Source organism: Gekko japonicus, unplaced genomic scaffold (assembly GCF_001447785.1).
Source record: "Gekko japonicus isolate JY-2015 unplaced genomic scaffold, Gekko_japonicus_V1.1 scaffold509, whole genome shotgun sequence".
NCBI lineage: Eukaryota > Metazoa > Chordata > Lepidosauria > Squamata > Gekkonidae > Gekko > Gekko japonicus.
Window position 1 is genome coordinate 340182 of NW_015168664.1, and position 15348 is coordinate 355529.

The 15348-nt window shown below is 45.2% G+C and overlaps 1 long non-coding RNA gene across 1 annotated transcript; it reads left to right on the plus strand.

Moving 5' to 3' along the window:
- Nucleotides 1–1457: 1457 nt before the first annotated feature.
- On the plus strand, nt 1458–13795 carry LOC107113896. Its single transcript, XR_001482626.1, has 5 exons — nt 1458–1534; nt 5678–5778; nt 10815–10865; nt 13411–13465; nt 13632–13795. It is a non-coding gene; the product is annotated as an uncharacterized LOC107113896 (long non-coding RNA).
- Nucleotides 13796–15348: the final 1553 nt, after the last annotated feature.

Below are 15348 nucleotides of genomic sequence, written 5' to 3' on the forward strand. Positions count from 1 at the left end.
TCTACTACTCCCATCCAGATATAAATATTTGTAGGATTCAGCCCTTCTAGCAGCTGTGATGAAGCCTCAGTCTACCCTAAATGGAATTGTTATCAGCTGGGGTGGTGGTGGTGATGTGATTCAAGATGGCTGAACATGTTTGTATTAGTGTGAATGTATATTGGTTTTTGGAAGTTGTGATAGAAGATTTACCAAGCATACCTTAGAATGCTAAAAAGCATTGTTATCTTGATTGTAAAGAAAGAAAGAATTGGAAGGGAATGTGGTATTTGTATTAGATAATGGCAGGAACTCCTGCATTTAAGGTAATAGGGATGGAGTTAAAATACCATGTTTTCTAGGGTTGCCAAGTCAGAAACTTACCGGAGCGGGGGACTCCTGGCCGTCGTCTGGAGCACGCGCCGCATCCACGTCACCTGGAAGTGACGCGGGTACGCCGGGCACGCTGGGGGCGGGGCCAGGACCATCCGAGGGAAATCCATAGAGTTTTCCCTCGGATGGTCCTGGCCCCGCCCCCAGCGTGCCCGGCGTACCCGCGTCACTTCTGGGTGACGTGCACGTGGGGGTGGAGTTCCCCCTGGGGCCCGATCCACTGGCAGCGGGGAACGGGCCTCTGGGGGTGGGGGTTTCCCCGCCCCCCCCCGGTGGGACTTGGGAAGCCTAATGTTTTCTCTTTTGTACTTTGGCTCTATTCTGAAATGCCTTGCTGTACTAGTGAGACTTACAATACCAGTGTTTCTGATATAACAACTTCCCTGGAAAGAACTGCAATGTTCATACTAAAAATGGAGCGGAGTCAGTGATTAGCCCTTTTTGTTGGCCTTTGCTAGCTTATAGCAATCTAGATTTCAGCCCTCTCTTCCAGTCCATAGCCTCTGCTTTAGAATGGATTAGCTGTACAGTAGACCCGCACCATTTGTAGATTTGTGCCTTTATGTATTAATGGTCCAAACACATGATGTGGTCTCCAGCCTGTTTTTGCCCCTTCCATGCTGTCATTGCACTGCATTGCATTGCATTGTTAAATCCTGTGGGGAAACTGGCTGTTTTGCTACTCAGAGGGAACAGAAACCTGCTTCCCAGTATTCTTGGATTTGTGGCAATCTCTGGAATGTCTCCCTTAAAAATGACAAGCTTCTACTGTACCTGAGTTTGCTTAGAGAGCTGGAGAAGGATGATGCCATTTTCCTAGTAGTGATGCATGTGGAACATTGGTGGGGCATAACCGTACTGAAGGACGAATTCCTTTTCGTGAAAAGGAAGATTAACTTTGCTGTTACTTCAGACTGCTGCAAGTTTCTTTTCAGGGGTGATCCTAGGGTGGACTCTGAATTATTTCAAGAGAGTTTTCTCCCTCTTGGTCACTTGCTTCATAGCAGTTCTGTAAAGGCCTAGTTCATGATGCTGATTTATGAGTTGGCAGCATGTGGTAAAGCTCCAGTTTATAAATAGCTGGGCAAAAGTGAGGAGACACTCCTAGCAGAATATCAAAATGCCAGTTCAGTGACTAGAAGCTTCTAACAGTGAGGCGATGGTAAGTGCTTTGGATGATAGCCTTTTTTTTTTAAGCTTCCCTGGGGAAGTTCAGGGCAACAATTCTTTTGTGTGTGTAAAGTGCCGTCAAGTTGCAGCTGACTTATGGCGACCCCCAGCAAGGGGCTTTCAAGGCAAGTGAGAAGCAGAGGTGGTTTGCCATTGCCTCCCTCTGCAGAACCTTCCTTGGTGGTCAGCCTTCCAAGTACCGACCCTGCTTAGCTTCTGAGATGACATGATCAGGCTATGCCATGCTACCTTCCCTCCCTACTACCCCCTTACTTCTATCTTAAAATACAGAGAATCTGGAACTTGTTGTTTTATATGTCTCTTCTGAAAGTTCCCCATATAAATGAACTCTATCAGGCATCATGCCACAAATTCTCCTTTCTCTGTGTAGGATAGGCTTCCTATGGAACTGCCAGCTTTCAGCAAATGGATCTGAACTTATGGACCTTTAGCTGCCATTTTATTGCTTGGTTTTGGTGAGCTGCGGTGGCTCAAGTGGTTAAGATGCTGAACTGCAGGCTGTGGAAGGTCGGTAGTTCAGCAGTTGGAGACCCGAGTTGCTGCATGACGGAGTGAGCTCCCGTCTCTAGTCCCAGCTCCTGCCACCCTAGCAGTTCAAAAGCAAGAAATTGCAAGTAGATAAATAGGTACCACTTCAGTGGGAAGGTAACAGCGTTCCGTGCGCCTTGGTGCTTAGTCATGCCGGCCACATGACCACAGAAACGTCTTCGGACAGCGCTGGCTCTTCGGCTTTGAAACGGAGATGAGCACCGCAACCCTAGAGTCGGATTTGACTGGCTTTCGAGCAAGGGAACCTTTACCTTTACCTTACCTTTGGTGAGTTTGGCAGATCTGTTGAAAATTCTTCCATTTGAGTGTTTCCTTTCTCCACCTGATACTTGTTAGCTTTCTGTAAGCTTTCCTTGCTCAAAGTATTTCTAGTAGTTCTTTTTTGTGTAACATGCATTAAGTTGCTTTTTACTCTAAATCTGAGGCACTGCCTTACCTGGCAATTCATAGACCCAGGTAAAATCCTTCCTTGCCAGTCCACATCCTTTTGCCTAAAGCACAAGAAAGACTATATTCTGTGTCATGAGGGCTTGTCTGAATCTGCACACTTGAATTGCCTCCACGATTCAGAAGCAGAAGCCCTGCAATTCACAAATAACCCCCTCACCCATTTTCACAGTGTCTGTGACTGTTGCTTGTGTAACTGGGCACAGAGAACCTGTCTGTAAGAACGATGGCAACTGTTGAGATGGAATGTGTAACTTGCACCTCTGAGAAAGCAATAAGAGAAGCAAGCCACTGTGGTGGCATCTGCCCAGAATGATGCTCCATAAACAAAACAAGTATCTTAGCACCTAAAGTAGTGTCATCATACTGCTCACTTGGCTGGGTTTAACTGAACCTGACCATGTCATCCAGCACCTGCGTTGTGGAAAGCTGGGCCCATGTGGGAGCTTGTCTCTGTTGGGGTGTCCAAGGAGCCCTCCAGCTTCCAATGCCCCTAACGCAGACAACAGCCTTCTTGGTTGCCAGAATATCTCAACAAGGCCCAAAGCACCTCCCTTCCCTTTCTGAACTCTCCCTTCCCCAGTAATCCCAGTTTCTCCCATCAACCCCAGTTGAATGAAGAAATTATGGGACCTGGGTTGATAAATGTATGTGTGTGTGTGTGTGTGTGTGTGTGTGTGTGTGTGTGTTAAAAACAATAAAGTAATGGTGTCTCCAGCTTACTGGCATCTACTACCCGGCAGGAATTACTGTAGGCAGAATAAAGGAAAATACAATTTTGAAACAATCCCCATGCCCTATAATCACATGTTACTCTTCAATAATAGGGTTTATTCAACAAGGGGGGGTAATTAAAACAGGACACACATAATATAAAACTTAAGCAACACAACTTAAATGTATAACCAAAGAAATACAAGCCCTCTACTGCAGGGGTCCCCAGCTTTTTTGAGCCTGTGGGCACATTTGGAATTCTGACACAGCATGTTGGATACAGCAACAAACTGGCTACCACAGGAAGTGGAGAGAGCCATAAAATGATTGCCAAAGCTTAACTTTAGTACCACAGTGAAGAGATTGGATTTATACCCCACCCTTCACTACCCAAAGAAGTCTCAGAGTGGCTTACAATCCCTTCCCCTTCCCCTCCCCACAACAGACACCCTGTGAGGTAGGTGGAGCCGAGAGAGCTCTCCCGAGAATTGACCTTGAGAGAACAGTACTGAAAGAGCTTATGACTGACCCAAGGTCCCACCAGCAGCTGCATGTGGAGGAGTGGGGAATCAAACCCGGTCCTCCGAGATTAGAGTCCGCACTCCTAACCACTACACCAAATTGGCTCTCAGATCCTTGTGCTGTGGGGCAGCTGCGGGCAAGGCAACATTTCAAAAAATTACACAGCTAATCAAATAAAATCTCCGATAGTCAATTAGAAGCCCTACCTGACACCACCCGCTTCCTAAAAATGATTGGTGGGTGCCATGCTCACATTGGAGACACCTGCTCTACTGTCTTTCTGAATCCTTTTGCAAGTCTCACACTCAGTGTTTCCTGTGGCTTGCCTAGCTCTCTGTCCTGCTGGTGCTGCTGCAGCTCTCTAGAGGCTCCTTCTTCTCAGGTTAAGCTGTTCTTTGCACAGGACTTTTCCTCAGATGGCTTCAGTTCTCCTTTCTCCCCAGAAATCTCAGAGGCACTGTATGGCTCCCTCACAAAATTCCTTTCCCGCCAAAACTCCAACAGATGGCTAAGCCCATAAGGTTAAACCTAAGGTTGCCAGGCTGTGCAATGTGGCCTCCCCCACTTCTCCTGGTGGCTGATGCAAAAGGCCGGGTGGGAGGCCTGATCTGCCATTAACTTGCAGAAGAAGGCAAATGGTAAGTGTGGTTACACCCCTCTACTGGTGGAGGAGGCGGCGCTGCCAAGCATCAGATTGAGCTTGAGACATGAGGAATAAGCAGGAATAAGCAATTAGTTAATTAAACAAAATGTGACAATAGTAAAAACAGATGGAGAAAAACAGTTGTAAACAGGACAGAAGATATAAGCCAGGCTACATTCCCAACAAGCAGAAAGGTAGAGAGCGAGCTAGGGCTATACAGCCTCTGTAATGTGGCTTACTTATTTTTTCCTAGTTATACCTCAGAACTTGGTTCTCCCAGGGAGGACTCTCCTTCCTAAGAACAAACTTTGGGTGCGTTCAGACGGGGCGTTTCTGCCGGCATAAACTGCACTGGTTGGAACCGGTGCAGTTTATGCCGGCAGAAACGCGATCAGACTCACCCTCCTGTCTGCGGAGCCCTCTGGTGGACGCCCGCTCACACGCTGTGGGTGTCGGCGTTTTTTTTTTTTTAAGGACTGTTTGAGCATGCGCACAGGCAGCCATTCAGAGAATGGCGATTTTTGCGCATGCTCAAACCCCCCCTTACATTTAAACTTTAAAGGTAAGCACTTACCTTTAAAGTTTAAGGCCCAACCTGGCCTCGCTTAAGTCCCGGACTCCTCCGGGACGGTAAAGTAAGGGCTTTTTTTTTTTTTTAACAAACGCTCAGGGCGAAGCTTCGCCTGAGTGCATATCGCCTAGGTTTTTTTAAAAAAATGGCGGGGGAAAGCTGGAAGCCTCAGGCTTCCGACGGAAGTGGCTGCGCAACGGAGGAGAGCGATCAGACGTCGGGGTGCACCGTTTTCAACCGTTGCACTCTGTTTACCACCACTTGGGACCTAGTGGCAGAGTGCAACGGTTTAAAAGGATTTACAACGGTTAGGGACGGGAGGCAGATGTTCGCTGTCTGAACGCCCGTAAGTACACCGGTTGGAACCGGCACCCTAACCGTTGTAAAGCCCCCGTCTGAACGCACCCTTTGAGTCCAGTGTCACTTTTAAGATCAAAAAAGTTTGTTGGTCTTAAAGGTGCCACTGGACTCGAACTTTACTCTATTGCTCCAGACCAATGTTGGCTACCCAGCTGAATCTCCCTCCTAAGGTGAGTGATCATCTTCTGCTAATAGCAGTCTCTTACCCTGCCTAGATCCTGGGAGAAAACAATGCTCCTCTTTACATTCACTTTCTACAAGGTCTTCCCTCCTCTTTGACAATTGACTTTTCCTTCCTATTTCACCAGGTCCAGTCCTGGTCTTAAGAGGGTATTGAGGAAATGTAAGCCCAGAAGGAAAATTTACAGCAAGACCCCAAGCCTTTGAGTAGGAGAGAGGCTGCTCCAAGGTAAGTAGGCCACACTAAAAAGGTACAAGTAAACATTCCCTTGCTTGAAAGCCAGTCGAATCCGACTCTAGGGTTGCGGTGCTCATCTCCGTTTCAAAGCCGAAGAGCCAGCGCTGTCCAAAGACGTTTCTGTGGTCATGTGGCCGGCATGACTAAACACCAAGGCGCACGGAACGCTGTTACCTTCGAACTGCTAGGTTGGCAGGAGCTGGAACTAGAGATGGGAGCTCACTCTGTCATGCGGCACTCAGGTCTCCAACTGCTGAACTACCGACCTTCCACAGCCTGCAGTTCAGCATCTTAACCACTTGAGCCACACTACTAACCAGTAAACTAGAAAAGGGAAGGAATCTTTATTTATTCATTTATTTATTAGATTTATACCCCGCCCTTCCAGCCAAAGTCGGCTCAGGGCGGCTTACATAAAAAGTAAAAACACATAAATATTTGGTGCACTCACAAGTTGCAGAGAACCATACTGGGTGGCATTACTAGTGAATCATGGAGGACACAGAAGGCAGCCTTTCTTGTGCCTGTCTTTATTTCTGTACTATTGGTTGACTCTGTTAAGTGTTTCTAAACTTCTAAGTCATAGCTTTCTGGTACTGAGTTCCAAGATCCCTGTTTTAAAGGGTGACACACAGCATACTGGAAGCTCTGGTTCCAATCCCAGATCTCTAGAGCAACACAACATTGGGGAATCCTTTTCCTTTCACAATCATAAAGTATGATACCTGTCTTTAGAAGCTGTGAAGACTGGAGAGAGTTTGGCTTATCTAAAAATAAGCGACTGGCTTCAAATTATTTTCTTCATACACAACCTAGTTTCAAACACTTCTGTTTTTGACCTGGGTTCAGTAATGCTCTGAACACTCACAAAAACTTTGGGGTCCAGACAAGCCTCCCTGCCTAGTATGGAGCCTTTTTCTTCTAACTGCATATGAAGGAGAGTGATTCCTGTTATTTAATGAACTTCCATATAACGACCTTCGGTATACACTTTCATTGGCTATGCCAATAAAAAGCATATTCAGGCTCTGCTAACTTAGGGTGGAGCAGTGGTATATAGCTTGCTGTTGACAAGGAATATGTGACAGCTCTTCTTGGGATTTACTTAAGTGACTGTGATTACAGATTGATATAAATAATGAGTTTTGCACACAGCTTCTTATATATTTGTGTAAAGACACTCTTAGACCATATTACTGCATCTTGTTGAACAGACACAGAGCCCTGTACTGTCATAGACACAAAACTGGAAACCATAGGGCAATAGGCCCTTTCTCCATCTTTTTCTGTCCCAGTACAAAAGAGCAAAGAGTCCAGTAATACCTTAAAGGCTAACAAAATTTGTGAGGGCTGAGCTTTTGTGAGTCAGTGCTCACTTCTTCAGACATCTGAAGAACTAAGCAGTGACTCATAAAAGCTCATACCCTGCCACAAACTTTGTGTTAGTCTTTAAGGTGCTGCTGGACTTTTGCTCTTTTCTACTGCTACAGACAGACGAACATGGCTACCCCTCTTGATCTTTCTCTCCCCCAGACAAGCTTTGCTGTTGACTCAGAAGAAATCCTGAGCCAAAGGTCAGGGGAAAGGTATTTTCTACATCCTTTCCCAACCTCTTTGTGGTATTAACAGGAGGCGATGCAAAGTAGTTGGTAAATAATACCACTGTTTATGTGATTATTTGTGTAATCAGGAAACAGTTATTCATGATATACAAATCAGATTTGGGGAACCTGAATAAGGCAACAATTACCTAAGGGATTATTTATTATGGCTTAAGATTTTGTGGACTAGGTTGATATTATATTTTTATGCTACCTCTTCAGAGTCTTGCTCAGGGGTCGTTTCGTAGAAAAAGAGCTAGGGGAACTCATTAGCATATGCCACACCCCCTGACATCACTGGAAGTGTGTCATAAGGCCACACACCCCGCCCCCAACGGTCCCGGCCGCTGGCGCCGGCCTTGCAGCTCCACTGCCGAGCCCCATGAGGTGCCCGGCAGTGGACCTGCAAGGCCGGCGGGAGTGCAAGGAAGCCCCGCAAAGGCCTTCCCTGGCCCCAGGCAGGCAGGGGTGGGGAGAGGCAGGGAGGAAGCAACTTACCCTCCCTCTTCTCCTGCCTCCTCCTGGCTGAATGAGGGCCGGAAGCAGGGGGCGGGGCTTCGTCATGTGCCCCGCCCCCTGCACCTCACCCGGGGGAACTGCGATCCCCCGCAATTCCCCCCCGAAATGATCTCTGGTCTTGCTCAAGGCAGCTTACATTAAAAAAAAAAAAGCCATTAGACATAAGCAGCATAAAAATTGGCCATAAAACAGAGCAAACCATTTAAAAGCTGACAAAACCCTCTAATTAAAAGCCTGGGTAAAAAGATGTTTTAGCCCGAAACCTAAAAGAAAGTAAAGTAGGCACCAGGCTCTGGTGATCTGATAAAGGTTTTCAAGCTTCACCAGGTTGTTGGTCAGATACCTTGGAAATACTTAAATCTTGAATACAAATAGATCAAATGCTTATGGCACTCTCTCTCTCACTAAAGGACTTTTGCCAAGATGAGGATTTAATAGTCACTGTCATTTTAAAAATAAAAAAGCTATTTCCCTGTTTCTACCCTAGCCAGTTCTTCATAGACTTACTGCTGGAAATTGTCCTGATCTGACTGGCAGCTTCCTGTTGATGCAGGTACAGGACTGCCTCAGGCGACTTCTGCAGTCTTCTCTCTGGTTCTGCTGAAGTCATCTTCCCATTTCATTGGAATGTGTTGTGTATGCTGGCCGCCACCAGGGGCCAGCGGCGACCCAGGGCTCGACCCTGGGTGGACAATGGAAACCAGCCTTTTGGTCTCTCCATTAGGAGCCAAGGGAAACGGGGAGGGAAATTCGAACCTCCCAATGGGATCCAGGGGTGTCCCCTGGATATGTATATAGTTGGCCTGCGGGCCGTTGTTCTTTGTCTTAGTTGTGTAAGAGCCAAGCGTGCACCATGTTATGTGAGCTGAGGAGGCCTAGCCACGCGGTCAACCCACTACACAATAGTGGCGACGAGGGTTCCGACAGCACCCCTAACCCCCCGGAAGACACTGAGGAGGCCCCAGCAGCCAGTGCTCCAGAAACCGAGGGGCCGGCACCACAGGCGGGCCCCAGCACAGGGAGCAGGGACCCCGAGGTCCCTATTCCGAACCCCAGACATTCCACCAGAGAGCGACGGCCCCCGACATACCTAAAAGACTATGTGACATGGGGGGGGGGCGAACCATGGGGGGAGGGATGTTGTGTATGCTGGCCGCCACCAGGGGCCAGCGGCGACCCAGGGCTCGACCCTGGGTGGACAATGGAAACCAGCCTTTTGGTCTCTCCATTAGGAGCCAAGGGAAACGGGGAGGGAAATTCGAACCTCCCAATGGGATCCAGGGGTGTCCCCTGGATATGTATATAGTTGGCCTGCGGGCCGTTGTTCTTTGTCTTAGTTGTGTAAGAGCCAAGCGTGCACCATGTTATGTGAGCTGAGGAGGCCTAGCCACGCGGTCAACCCACTACACAATAGAATGGTTTCTAGCCTCTTTGTAGGCTATCTACTCTTTCTTCTGCCTTCTCCCTGATGGTGAATCCTCACCCAGCTCTTGAAAGGCCTTGGCTGATAACTTACTTCTTCCTGAAGATCTGCTGCCTCTCCCTCTCTTTCTCTCTGAACTGCTACTTACTCATCTCAGGAAGGTTCCATCCAATCCACTGCTGACATTTAGTCAAGCCTTGATCTGATTGGCTCTGGAATCCAGACTTTAGGAGCTGCCTCAAAGAATCTCTCCTAATTGAAAACCGATTCTGATCTTGAACACTCTTCTTTAGGGACCCTTTAACCTCACCTTAGTGATAGTCACTTGCTTCACCAAAATATGTTGTAATGATATAAACCCTCCTGTTCTCCTCCTTCATAACTGTATACGGTACATAAACAAATGAACAATAACATATATTCTAAAAGTATTACAAACTATATTTATTTTTCTTTGTGGATAACCCACTTCTCCACAGAGGCAAGCCTGAAAGGAGAGGGCATTCCAAAGTGAAGTGCCACCAGAGAAAATGCCCGGACTCTAGTCACCACCTGCATGCACCTCTGAAGGTGGGGGCACAGCGAATAGGGTTTGAGAGGCTGATCTTATCTGGTGGCTAGACAGTATGGGAGAAGATGGTGCTTCAGGTACCCTGGCCCCAAGCATTTAGGGCCTTAAAGGTGAGAACCAGCACTCTGAATTGTGCCTGAAAACAGATGGGAAGCCAGTGCAGATCTTTCAGCACAGGATTGACATGATCCCTGTAACCAACTCCTGATAAATATCTTGGCCACCGAAGTTTGGACCAATTGAAGTTTCTGAACTGTTTTCAATCTGAAGTTTAGGGTCCTCAGCAGACTGACCCCCGCCCCCCCAGGTATGATAAATGGCCATGACATTCAAGACTGACACCTCTAGGCATATTTCCCCTGTAGTTTAGAACAGAGATGTCATTCCAGAGGTGGGATGACTTCACTGGAATGACTTGGTGCTAAATACTGATATATCTTTAATAAACATTTTATTAATTTTTTTCAAAGGTATAATACAGTACAGAACAATAAAACACATGAACACATAAAAACAGGTAAATTCAGTGCTTGCAGTGCGGTGTTTTTCCAAATTTTGTTAAGCCATAAACTATTTTGTGCAACATTACCATGTCAACCCCATGATCCTTGTATTAACTATAAAATTCAACCACATGTTAATATTTTATATTTAGGGTCTTTGATATTTTCCCATTCAAACTTATCTATATTCATCTTCTCCGGTATTGGGTACCACTTATCGAGAGGGTTTAGTAAGTGTCTTTCCACATCCTCGTTGTTTAGCCAGAGGGAGACCTTTTCTTGTAGAAAAAAGTCCCATACTATGTGCAGCCACTGTTGCATTGTGGGGAGGGTGGTAGTTTTCCATTTACTTGCAAGGGATGCTTTGGCAGCTATTAACAATATATTAATGAGTTCTTTACTTCTTTCAGGTGGACTGTCCGTGGGCCAAAGATGGAGGAGAATCAGCAAAGGATCACAAGGTAAGTTGTAACTCGTTAGTGCATGAATGGAGAGAATAATTTGGTTCCAATATTGAGCTACTTTGGGGCATTCCCACCATGTGTGAAAGTATGTAGATTTTTGACCGCATTGTTTCCAACACAGCAAAGATGTGTTTGGATATATGTGTGAAAATTTTGCAAGGGTGAGGTACCACCTATGTAGCACCTTGAGTGCTGTTTCTTGAATCAGTTGTGAGTTTGAACTCTTGGCATGAGTTTTACAAATGTCCGTCCATTGGTCTGTGGATAGGGGGTTGGTGAATGTCCTTTTGCCAAGCATCTTGATAGCTGTGTGTTTTGTTGAGTTTTAACTCAATCAGTTGTTTCTAGATTGTAGAAATTGAGCCTTTCTTTTGGTCATGTCTCCAAAGCAATTGTTCAAAGCAATTAAGAGGTTTCTGTACGTTGGGTTTGATCTTTTGGTCTTCCAATAGGTGTTGCACCTGTAGGCAGTGTTCCCTCTAAGCTGAGTTAGTGTGAGCTAGCTCACAGTTTTTTAGCCTCCAGCTCACACATTTTTGCCTTAGCTCAGGAAGAATGGCTCCGTAGCAAACTAATTTATGCAGTAGCCAAATTGCTCGCTCACGACTTTAATGCCAGTCGCTCACAAAGTTGGATTTTTGCACACAAGACTCCAAAGCTTAGAGGGAGCATTGCCTGTAGGTACTCAAACCAAGCTAGTTTGGAGATTGCCTTTTTATCCAGTTCCAGCTTTGATAACAGTTTGCTTTTGGTTAGAAGATCTGATATTCTTGTCAAGCCTGATGCCCACCATAGCTCGAACAATTTCGGGTCCTCGGCCAGGGGGAAACTTTTTTGGCCTGTAAACGTACTTACGGTGGATCTAGGTGCCATCAGCTGTGGTTTGTTTTTGAACCAGATCTTTAGTGTCGCTCACAAATAAGGATTTTGCAGTGTTTTTAGCTATTGGTGAGGTTGGTCTTGCCATAGGACTTCCTTTAAGCAGCGTGGTTGTAATGCAGTTTCTTCGATGTGGTGCCAATCTAGGTTATCGTGATTATGGTACTGTCTGAGGAGTTTGGACAATTGTTTCGCTGTATAGTACAGCTGCAGATCTGGAACCGCTAAGCTCCCTTTGCATAACGGTCTTCTTGCTGTGGCATGTTTGATTCTCGGTACTTTGTATTGCCATAGAAATTTGGAGACACGGTTTTGCCATTTTGCCAACAAGGAGTCTGGAATAAAGATCGGTAGAGCCCTAAAACAATGTAGGAATTTAGGGAAGATGAAGGACTTGAATGTTTGGATTCGATTTAACCAGGACAGTGGTTTGTGATTCCATTTCTTCAGAAGCTCGCATACTTCTTTATCTATTTTGGTGTGGTTAGTTTTGATAAGGTCTGACAGGTGCACAGGTAGTTTAATGCTGAGGTAGGACAGGTGTGTCTTGACAGACTGAAAGGGATATTTTGTTTGGATTTGCAAAGTCATGGCATTAATTAAGCGAATTGGATAGATTGTAGACTTTATTTGATTTACTTTTAAACCGGCCACTTCTCCAAATGTTTCTAAGGTGCTTTGAATTTCGGGCAGCGTTGTTTGGGGATCTGAGACTTAGATGGTAAGGTCGTCAGCGAAGAGGCTAACTTTAAATTCCTTCCCCTTGATGTTAACACCTTTTATACTAGGATTATTGCGGATAGTTCCATGGCAAGTGCGAACAACAGTGGCGATAAGGGGCACCCTTGTCTGGTGCCCCGGTATAAGTTGATGTTTGAGGATGTATCCCCGTTGCTCTGTTTCTCTTATAAATGGCTGAAATTGCTCTGAGGAATGTGGTTCTTAATTTCTTTCGTTGCATGAGCTTGTCCAAGTAAGTGACCTCCAAGGTATCGAAAGCCTTTTCGATGTCGAGCATTAACAGCATTGTGTTGTTTAATGATTGTGTCCTGCCGTGGTGGATTATTTTTTCCGATATTGTCAGTGATGTCTCGAGTTGGGATGAACCCTGTTTGGTTGTTATGGATGTATTCACCGATTATGCTTTTTAGCCTGTTGGCCAAAATAGATGTAAAATTTTGTAATCTGTGTTGAGTAATGAAATTGGGCGGTATGCCCTGGGATCTGTAGCGTCTTTATCCTTCTTTGGCAGTAAAATCACGTTTGCCGCTGTCCATGTATCTGGTAAGGCTCCTGTCGATAGGACTTGATTAAATGTTTCCGATAATGGTTGTGTTAATATTGATGCGAATGTTTTATAGTATTCCAGCTGAAATCTGTCCAGGCCAGGAGCTTTGTTTCTTTTAAGAGCTTTTATAGCTGATTCTACTTCTTCTTTTACCATAGGGGCATCAAGTAGTGCTTGATGATCCTCTGAAATCTCTTTAACTGATGTGTGGGAATCCAGAAAGGCTTTAATACTCGCTTCAGGTGGGTTGGAGGAGGTGTATAGTGAAGCGTAGAACGTCTCCAGTGTTTTCATAATATTTTCAGGCGATGTCTGCAAGTTACCTTTTGGGTCTTTAATGTTGTGGACCCATCTTTCTGTTCTTTGTTTTTTCAGTTTCCAGGCAAGATATTGGAGGTTCTTTGGGCCTGTGTTTGTTGATTCATGCTTGGTGAGTAGCTCCTGTTAAGGTAGAGGTGTCTAGCAGCTCTAGTGGTTTCCTTAGGTTAATCAATCTTCTATAGACTCGGTTGCTGCATGTCTTTTTGTGATTAATTTCGAGTTGTCTTATATGTGCTAAGAGTTCAGACTTTTCCTCTATTTTTTCTCTTTTGCAGGCTGCTGTCAGTGCTATGGATTTGCCTCTTAGTACGGCTTTAGAGGCTTCCCAAACCATAGTGCTAGATACCACACAATGTTGAGTTAATTGGAAGTACTCTTCTATCTCTTTTTGGAGTTCATGTCTCGTGTGTTATTGGGTCAATCAATAAATTTTTGTTAAAAGCCCTATTGAGTCTCTGTTGATTTTTCCAAGCCTGAGAGTACATTCTATTGGGGCGTGGTCTGACCATCTGATGCTGCCAATTTCTGATTATTGGAAAAGTGGGAGTGATTCTTTTGATACACAAATATAATCTAGTCTGGTGTAGACTTTGTGTTTTGATGAATAGTAAGAATAGTCTCTTTTGGTACTGTGCTGTGTCCTCCATACATCACTGAGATTGAGATTGTCTACTAGTTGTTTTAATGGACTCAGGGTGTCTCTTGCATTGGATGTCTTTTTAGGGGATGATTTGTCGAGCTTTTTATTTAATAGGGAGTTGAAGTCCCCTCCAATTTTGGTGTGGCCCTTTTTGAATTGATGCAGTTTGGTGAGTGTGGTTTTCAAAAAATCAATTTGACCCTTGTTGGGTGCATACACCGACGCCAGCATGACTAAAAAGGTAAAGGTTCCCTTGCTCAAAAGTCAGTCGAATCCGACTCTAGGGTTGCGGTGCTCATCTCCGTTTCAAAGCCGAAGAGCCAGCGCTGTCCGAAGACATTTCCGTGGTCATGTGGCTGGCATGAGTAAACACCAAGGTGCGCGGAACGCTGTTACCTTCCCACCAAAGTGGTACCTATTTATCTACTTGCAATTTCTAAACAGCCGTGCAAATTCCCTCGTATAAAAATATATCTTCCTTCTGCGTCTTTTTCAATTGCATCTAAGGCAAATGTAATATATTTTGCAATTAATATTGCCACCCCATGGGACTTGGAATTGCCGGGAGCAACGTATTGAGTGGTGAACCATTTGGAGTTGAAGACTTTAAAATAATTTTTTATACATGTTTCTTGTAGGAGTGCTATAGTAGTCTTTTGATTTTTTAGGTCAGTGGCTATGTGCTTCGCCTTGATTTTATTATTTATGTATCTGATGCATGCTCACACGGGGCATTTCCTGCTCCACCATAATGTCAATGTAAAAAACAAAAAAACCCAGTAACAAGGCCCTCAGGCCGTTAGCCCAGCTGATAAGCTTGATGTCTGAGCCTGACTCGATCCCCTCTCCCCCCCCCACTGAAGCTTAATCTAAGATATAACATTTAAAGAAACAGTATTTTAGAATGTACGATCGACAGTGAGTTATCATTTATAAAAACTTATCATTTGATTATTATGGAGACACCTGGAGTCTAGTAGGAATTCTGCTCCACTTTTTTTGGGTTCCAGAGGTATCCCGCTTTCTCTTCTTCGATTGGGCCGTGTCCATATCTTGGACTTCTTCCAAACCTACTGCTCTGAGGAGTGCTGCTCCAGAGTCAAGGTTGTCTGCGAAGTAGGTGGAACCGTGGTGCCTTACTTGCAAGTAGCCTGTTGCTAGCCATCTATATTTCAATTTTGCTTCCTGAAGGCGTTTTGTTACCCGTTTTAGTGTACTGCAAATTTGGAGGGCTTCTGGAGCCACATCAGGAAATATAAAGATCTCAGATTGATTATGTTTAAAGCTGCCATTATTTTTTGCTTCCTGCAGCATTTTATGTTTATTTCGAATGTCAAGTAGTTCTGCCAAGA